The sequence below is a fragment of the Nuphar pumila genome, chromosome 5 (genome assembly GCF_984573655.1).
Source record: "Nuphar pumila chromosome 5, dmNupPumi1.hap1.1, whole genome shotgun sequence".
Classification (NCBI taxonomy): Eukaryota; Viridiplantae; Streptophyta; class Magnoliopsida; order Nymphaeales; family Nymphaeaceae; genus Nuphar; species Nuphar pumila.
The window spans coordinates 127478484-127484483 of record NC_143253.1 but is presented as its reverse complement, the minus strand read 5'-3'; the positions used below and the strand labels follow the sequence as shown (position 1 = coordinate 127484483).

Genomic DNA, 6000 nt, shown 5'->3' with positions numbered 1-6000 from the left:
TGTCAGAAAGCGTAATTAACTAGTGTTGCACTTAGACTTGATGTCAATTTGGTATCTAATTCCAGAAGAGAATTTTTTGTTCAGTGCACGTTAGATGGAATTGGTGCTACTATTTGCGCGAAAAGATATGAAGATTCTAAATAAATATCATGCATAATTTAACTTGTTATTTTTGTTTTCTTTTCAAAACTGAGTAAACCTGTTATGTTTCAACAATGAACAAATGCATTTTTACTAATTTGAGAGAGACAAGTTGTAGACAAATTAAAAAACCAACCCACCCATTGTGATCCTAACCTTCTGCCTTTTATATGAAGGGAATGCTCTCATAGATCAAATTCGTGTTTGTATGCTGACAGCTCGAGTAATTAATTTTGCACCAAGCAATGACCCTTAAGCCAGATATAATAAAAAAAGGTAGGAGACGATCCTAACCTTTGTGAAAAGATCAGGTTTGCACAAATATTTGTGCATTAAGCACCTGATCAATCTCCATCTATCTTGGGGATAAGGCCTGTCAGGTGTGGGGATGGAGGGCGATCGGGTGCTTGATGCACAATTTTTATGCAATCATATTGCACCTGATCTGGACTCCTAAGCTTTTGTCTTTCGTATGAAGTGACTGCTCCCGGAGCTCGAATCTGTGTTTCTATTCTGACAGCCCAAACAGTTTACTATTGCACCAAGCAATGGCCCTCAAGCCAGATATAGTAAAAAGAGATACAAATTTGTGGAAGGACTACAGCCATCTGGCCGGCCAGAAAAGAGAGACAATTGGAACAAAAAAAAAAAAACTTTTCCTAAGAAAACAAACAGAATCTGAGTAGATTGAGCAAACAATGGAATAGAACATTTGACATACTGGGTAAAGTAGATCAGAGCTAGAGGTTCTAGATGGTATGGGCCTCTATACTTTAGGGGTATATGCTGAGTGATGGTTGTCTGTCCTTTTCATGGTGGATGCACACATTCCACCTTACTCTGCGTCAGCTTTCATGACTGCAGATCATCAACTTGGAACAGTAACAGAGATCCCCGTGCTGCCTTTCCTTTTCCTTCACCTATTCTTTTGCATTGTTTGAACTTTTTGGAATTTTAATTTCATAAGTTCATTTTTTTTTTCAAATTCAAAAAGTCTTGTACTATTCAAAAAATAATAATCATTCATTTTCAAAATACAACTTTGAGACACTAAATCAATTTCGCTGGTGCACATGTGCATTCTTAGCTTTCAGAGGTGGGCCACGTAAAGCAGGGTCATTGTGGAGCCTCACCCAAGGTTTTCTCTCCCTTCAGTAAGGGTTCCTCATCATATATATATATATATATATATATATATATATATATATATATATATATAGAGAGAGAGAGAGAGAGAGAGAGAGCCGAAAGTAATTCAACATTACCACTCATGAAGATCAACAAAATGTTGAACCCATGAACTGAACAAGAACAAAAGCCAAAACAAATTAAGAAAGCATAAGAGAAAAGAACATCTGACAGATAAAATGAGCTCACGCCGGAGCTGCTTGCCCAGATTGAGACAAAGGATAGGTAGCATCAGCAGGAGGGAGTGAAAGATCACTAAGATGCATACGCAAGATCACATAAACATCTACCAAGATTTTATGCACCAGGTTTTAGGTTTTGAATGTTAACTGGAATATGACGAAATGAGCATCTCTCTCTGTGCTTTGGGCGAAGGGTCCTTCCCCCCGTTCGCGAGTCCTGGCTTGGTTAATTTTGCACGATAGGATCCAGACCCACAGTAATTTAAAGAAGTGGGGCATTCAACTCCCGAGTTGGTGCGTGCTTTGTCAAGCTGCAGAAGAATCTACGTTTCACTTGTTCTGGTCTTGCCCAATATTTATGAAAATCTTTAGTAGGACCTGGAGGCATCCGAAAGTATTTGTTAAGGAGGAGTCCTTTGCGCTAGATCTGATATTGGGGCCGGTTTGTATTAGGCGCAGCAAGAGGTGGAGGTTCATCTGGCGGACATGGTTGCTTACCTCTTGATGGTTTGTTTGGATGGCGCGTAACGATGCTCATTTTCGTCATATTCGAGTTAACATTCAAAACCTGGTGCATAAAATTTTGGTAGATGTTTATGCGATCTTGCGTATGCATCTTAGTGATCTTCCACTCCCTCCTGCTGATGCTACCTATCCTTTGTCTCAATCTGGGCACGCGGCTATGGTGTGAGCCCATTTTATCTGTCTAATGTGCTTTTCTCTTGTGCTTTCTTTATTTATTTTGGCTTTTGTTCTTGTTCAGTTCATGTGTTCAACATTTTGTTGATCTTCCTGAGTGGTAATGTTGAATTACTTTCAGCTCTCTCTCTCTCTCTCTCTCTCTCTCTCTCTCTCTATATATATATATATATATATATATATATATATATATATATATATATATATATATATATAATGTATGTGTTTTTCATGTTTTGGTGTGCCTTGAATGGTCCAGGCCTATGGTCGTCTTGCCGGCAGCATAAAACTCTGAGGCTAGGATCCTGCCCCCGGGGCTTATGCTAGACTTTGGCTTGCGCAGAGAGGTGACACCCATGAGAATCGAACCTTGACTGGCCGTTTAGCAGCCAAGGCCCCCATCCCACTATGTCAACGCCCCTCGGTTTCGTGTCTTCAATAAAACTATGATTTTTTTAGTTGTGTAATTATGATGCATCATGAGCCAATGTTGTTGGTATAATTGTGAATCGGACGATTTGTATGATATCAGTTAGAAATCTATATGAAACCTAGCTGATACAGCTCATTTTTAATTAGTTTTTTAAATGATTCAAAATATTTTTACGTATTTTTATAATATATTAATATTTTTTGCAAGACGTGGCATCTGCTGGTTAAAAATTGGTCTATTCAGTTCAGAATCTGAATCCGCCGATTCCCTGAATCCTTTTGAAAATTGATTCAGGACCGGTGCCGATTCTGACAACACTGCCGTGAGCTATTGATTGTCTATGTCCTTTAAAATCCTTCCGAAACATTGCAATAATTTGATTTAAAACGTTTTCTGTTGATCAAATCATATAGATCACATCAAGTATGCAGGTTTTTGTTTTAACCATACAACCATCTGATTAGAATAAACTGAGGGCACACAGTGGCACACCAAAACTTCAGCTACCACCTAACTTTGTGTTTTTGTGTGTTTTGGGGGGAGAAGTGAGTTGAGAAATATATTTTTCATCAAAAAAGCGTGATTGAAGAATCGATTCCCACTAAATCAAGCATGTTAAACACATCTAACAGCTCAGATCTATCGAGATATGTTCAGTTCTCATATATATATATATATATATAGAGAGAGAGAGAGAGTCTGATAAAAGGTTACATGATGCCAAACCGTACCCTACCCAAAATTTTTAGCTCATGTTTTAGTTAATAAAAGTTTAGCGTAGACCAATAATGAAAATTTCTTTACTTATCCAAGAGAAAAAGAGGTGTGTTTTGGCAAGTTTGAAGTGATATGGGTATAGAATATATAGCATTACGTTGCATTGAAGACACGGGGGCATCTCATCAAACCATCGGAATGAAAACATTACATTTACTGGCAGTATATCAACGTGGTAAACCCCATAAATAAGATTAAAAATTATATTTGATAAAAATAAAGCATTAATTTTATTTTAGGCAATTCTATACACCAAAGGCATCGGAACAGGGTATGGTCAGTGTTGCACCTTTCAATGAACCCAAAAAAAATGTTTCTCTTCGACATATTAGAGAGAGAGAGAGAGAAAAAAAAAAGAGATGGCTTGATCTGTCCTGAGATGAACGGACATCTGGAGTTCGAAACCCACGGGGTGCCATCCCATGTGCAAGCCAAAGCATAAGTGGACAGGGGATGGTCACTGTTGCACCTCTTGGCGACCCAAAAAATCGGTGGTTTCTCTCTGTCATAAAAAAAAAGAGTCGGGCACATGGTGGTGTTGAACATAACAATAAAGAAGATCAAATAGATCTCCTAATCAGCATAAATTATCAAGAGCCTTGGTCTTATGGATGCAGGTGGAGATTTCTAGTAGCTTACAACAATAGGATTAGTCAAGACCTAAGCCTTTAAAAAGACTGTTTTTTTCCTTTTTTTATGAAGAATCATTATGTAAAGGCTACTATACTAAGCAAACTCTTGAGACTGAAGCATCATTAGACAATTTGTAAATTTTATCCTTGATTGGATTTGCCATTTCCAATCAAGAACCTCATATTTCCATCACAACCCTAGTGAAGCCATAAGTTGATTCTGAATGTGGCATGCTCACTTCTGCAAGTTCTTGAAATCCAATTAAGAACAGCCTGATTGAAATGCTCACTTCTATAAGCACAGTAGCGGATCAAGCCTTATGAATATTCTGATTCAGATACCAAGATATATAAATCATGTTGTTTTACACAAGTTTTTGTTGTAAATTGAATAGTGCTTAAAAGGCAAAGCTTTTTAATAAAAATGACTATATAGAACAGACTACTACACCAAATGTTTTGCACCAAACCAAGTTTGAGGACTGTTGTTAATGTTATTTGTCTCTTATTTTATACTGTATGGATAAGCCAGCACTAGTGTATGAGTCCGTCCAACATTAAACATTATCAAATGAGTTGGATAACCTTTTAAATGAAAAGGCAAGTTCGTACTAGTACGTACACAACTTTCTTTTCTTTCTTTCTTTTTGAAATGCAAGCTGGGGTTAGTCCCACCCCTACCAGTTATACAACGATACCGTTGGGATTTGAACTTGGAACATCCCAACACAGGGTGACGTGCACTAGCTGCTCATACCACAGACAAGCAGAGCTCCCATTGGTAGATGAGCGAAGCATGGGTTGTTTGGGCTCAGCTCGCTAAGGGTTCACCCCTGCTCCGGCTTGGCTCATGAGAGCATCGAGTGGAGCCCGAGCTTTAAGAGCCGATCGTGAGCTGGCACGTAGCTCGGCTCACCAAGCTCAATTTCCGAGCAAGCCGCGAATGGAATGGCGAGACGCTCATCTCGCTTCCCAGTCAAGGCCATGAAAGGTCTCCCAATTGGTTAGGGCAAGCATTGGGATGTCCGCAGGCTTTAGACGAGATGAGTTCGATTCCCTTGGGATCAAGTCTACTACTTTGGAGCGACAATATATATGGACTGTTCAGGGCATGGTCTTGGTGGGTCCCTTGTCATCGATGAAAAAAGCCCAGTCTAAAGAAGATTTTGAAGAACGAAGAAAAACTTCCAATAGAACACAGTCAGTTTAGCGTCATTGAATAGCCGACAAGAAGCAACCCAATTTCCCCCGTCTATTCAACTCTTTCCGATCACTCCCACCTTCTTCAATTGAACTACAACCCCGGAAAAACTACAACCCCGGAAAAACAACAACATTGAAGAAAAACGAGAAAACGGGCATTACCCGAATCAGATTCCTCGTCTTGACAGAAACCCTGGAGGCCCCGGCAATGATGACAGTGGTGGCCATGTCAAGGGAAGAGCTTGTGCTCGACAATGCCGTCGATCCTGCCGATCTCTACCGCGGCAGCGTGGGTTCGCGGATGGGTGTCTCGAATAAGATATTGACAATGTAATTTGAATTGTAGGTCACTTAGGGCTTCTCATCCCCTGACTCTGACAGCCTCAGCTTGGCCTCGCAACCCTCCTTGAAGATCTCCTTGAGCAGTTGAGGTTGTACTACCGTCGAGATAGTCGACGATGAGGTGGCTGCCGCCGAAGCCATCGACGAGCTTCGAGTCACCGTCGAAGCGGTCAGAGGTGACCTCGACCATCTTCTCATAGAGGAGGGCACCGTCAATGGAGAGGTCGAGGCGGTGGTGCGTGGTCGTCTGAGTATGGAGAGGAGGATGTTGAGGGAGGCAGCCTATTCGGTGGGGATACCGACGATGTCACCGAACTCGCCACGGGTGAGGAGGTCGTCGGGCTTCACCACCACGGCGGTGGAGCCTGTGCCGAGGCCGAGCACTATATCCCGGTCTTGACTT

General features: G+C 40.8%; 1 pseudogene; it reads right to left on the bottom strand.

Moving 5' to 3' along the window:
* Positions 1-5264: 5264 nt before the first annotated feature.
* The window catches only part of LOC149838621 (putative ribose-5-phosphate isomerase 3, chloroplastic), a 35444-nt pseudogene continuing 34708 nt past the window's right edge, over positions 5265-6000 (bottom strand).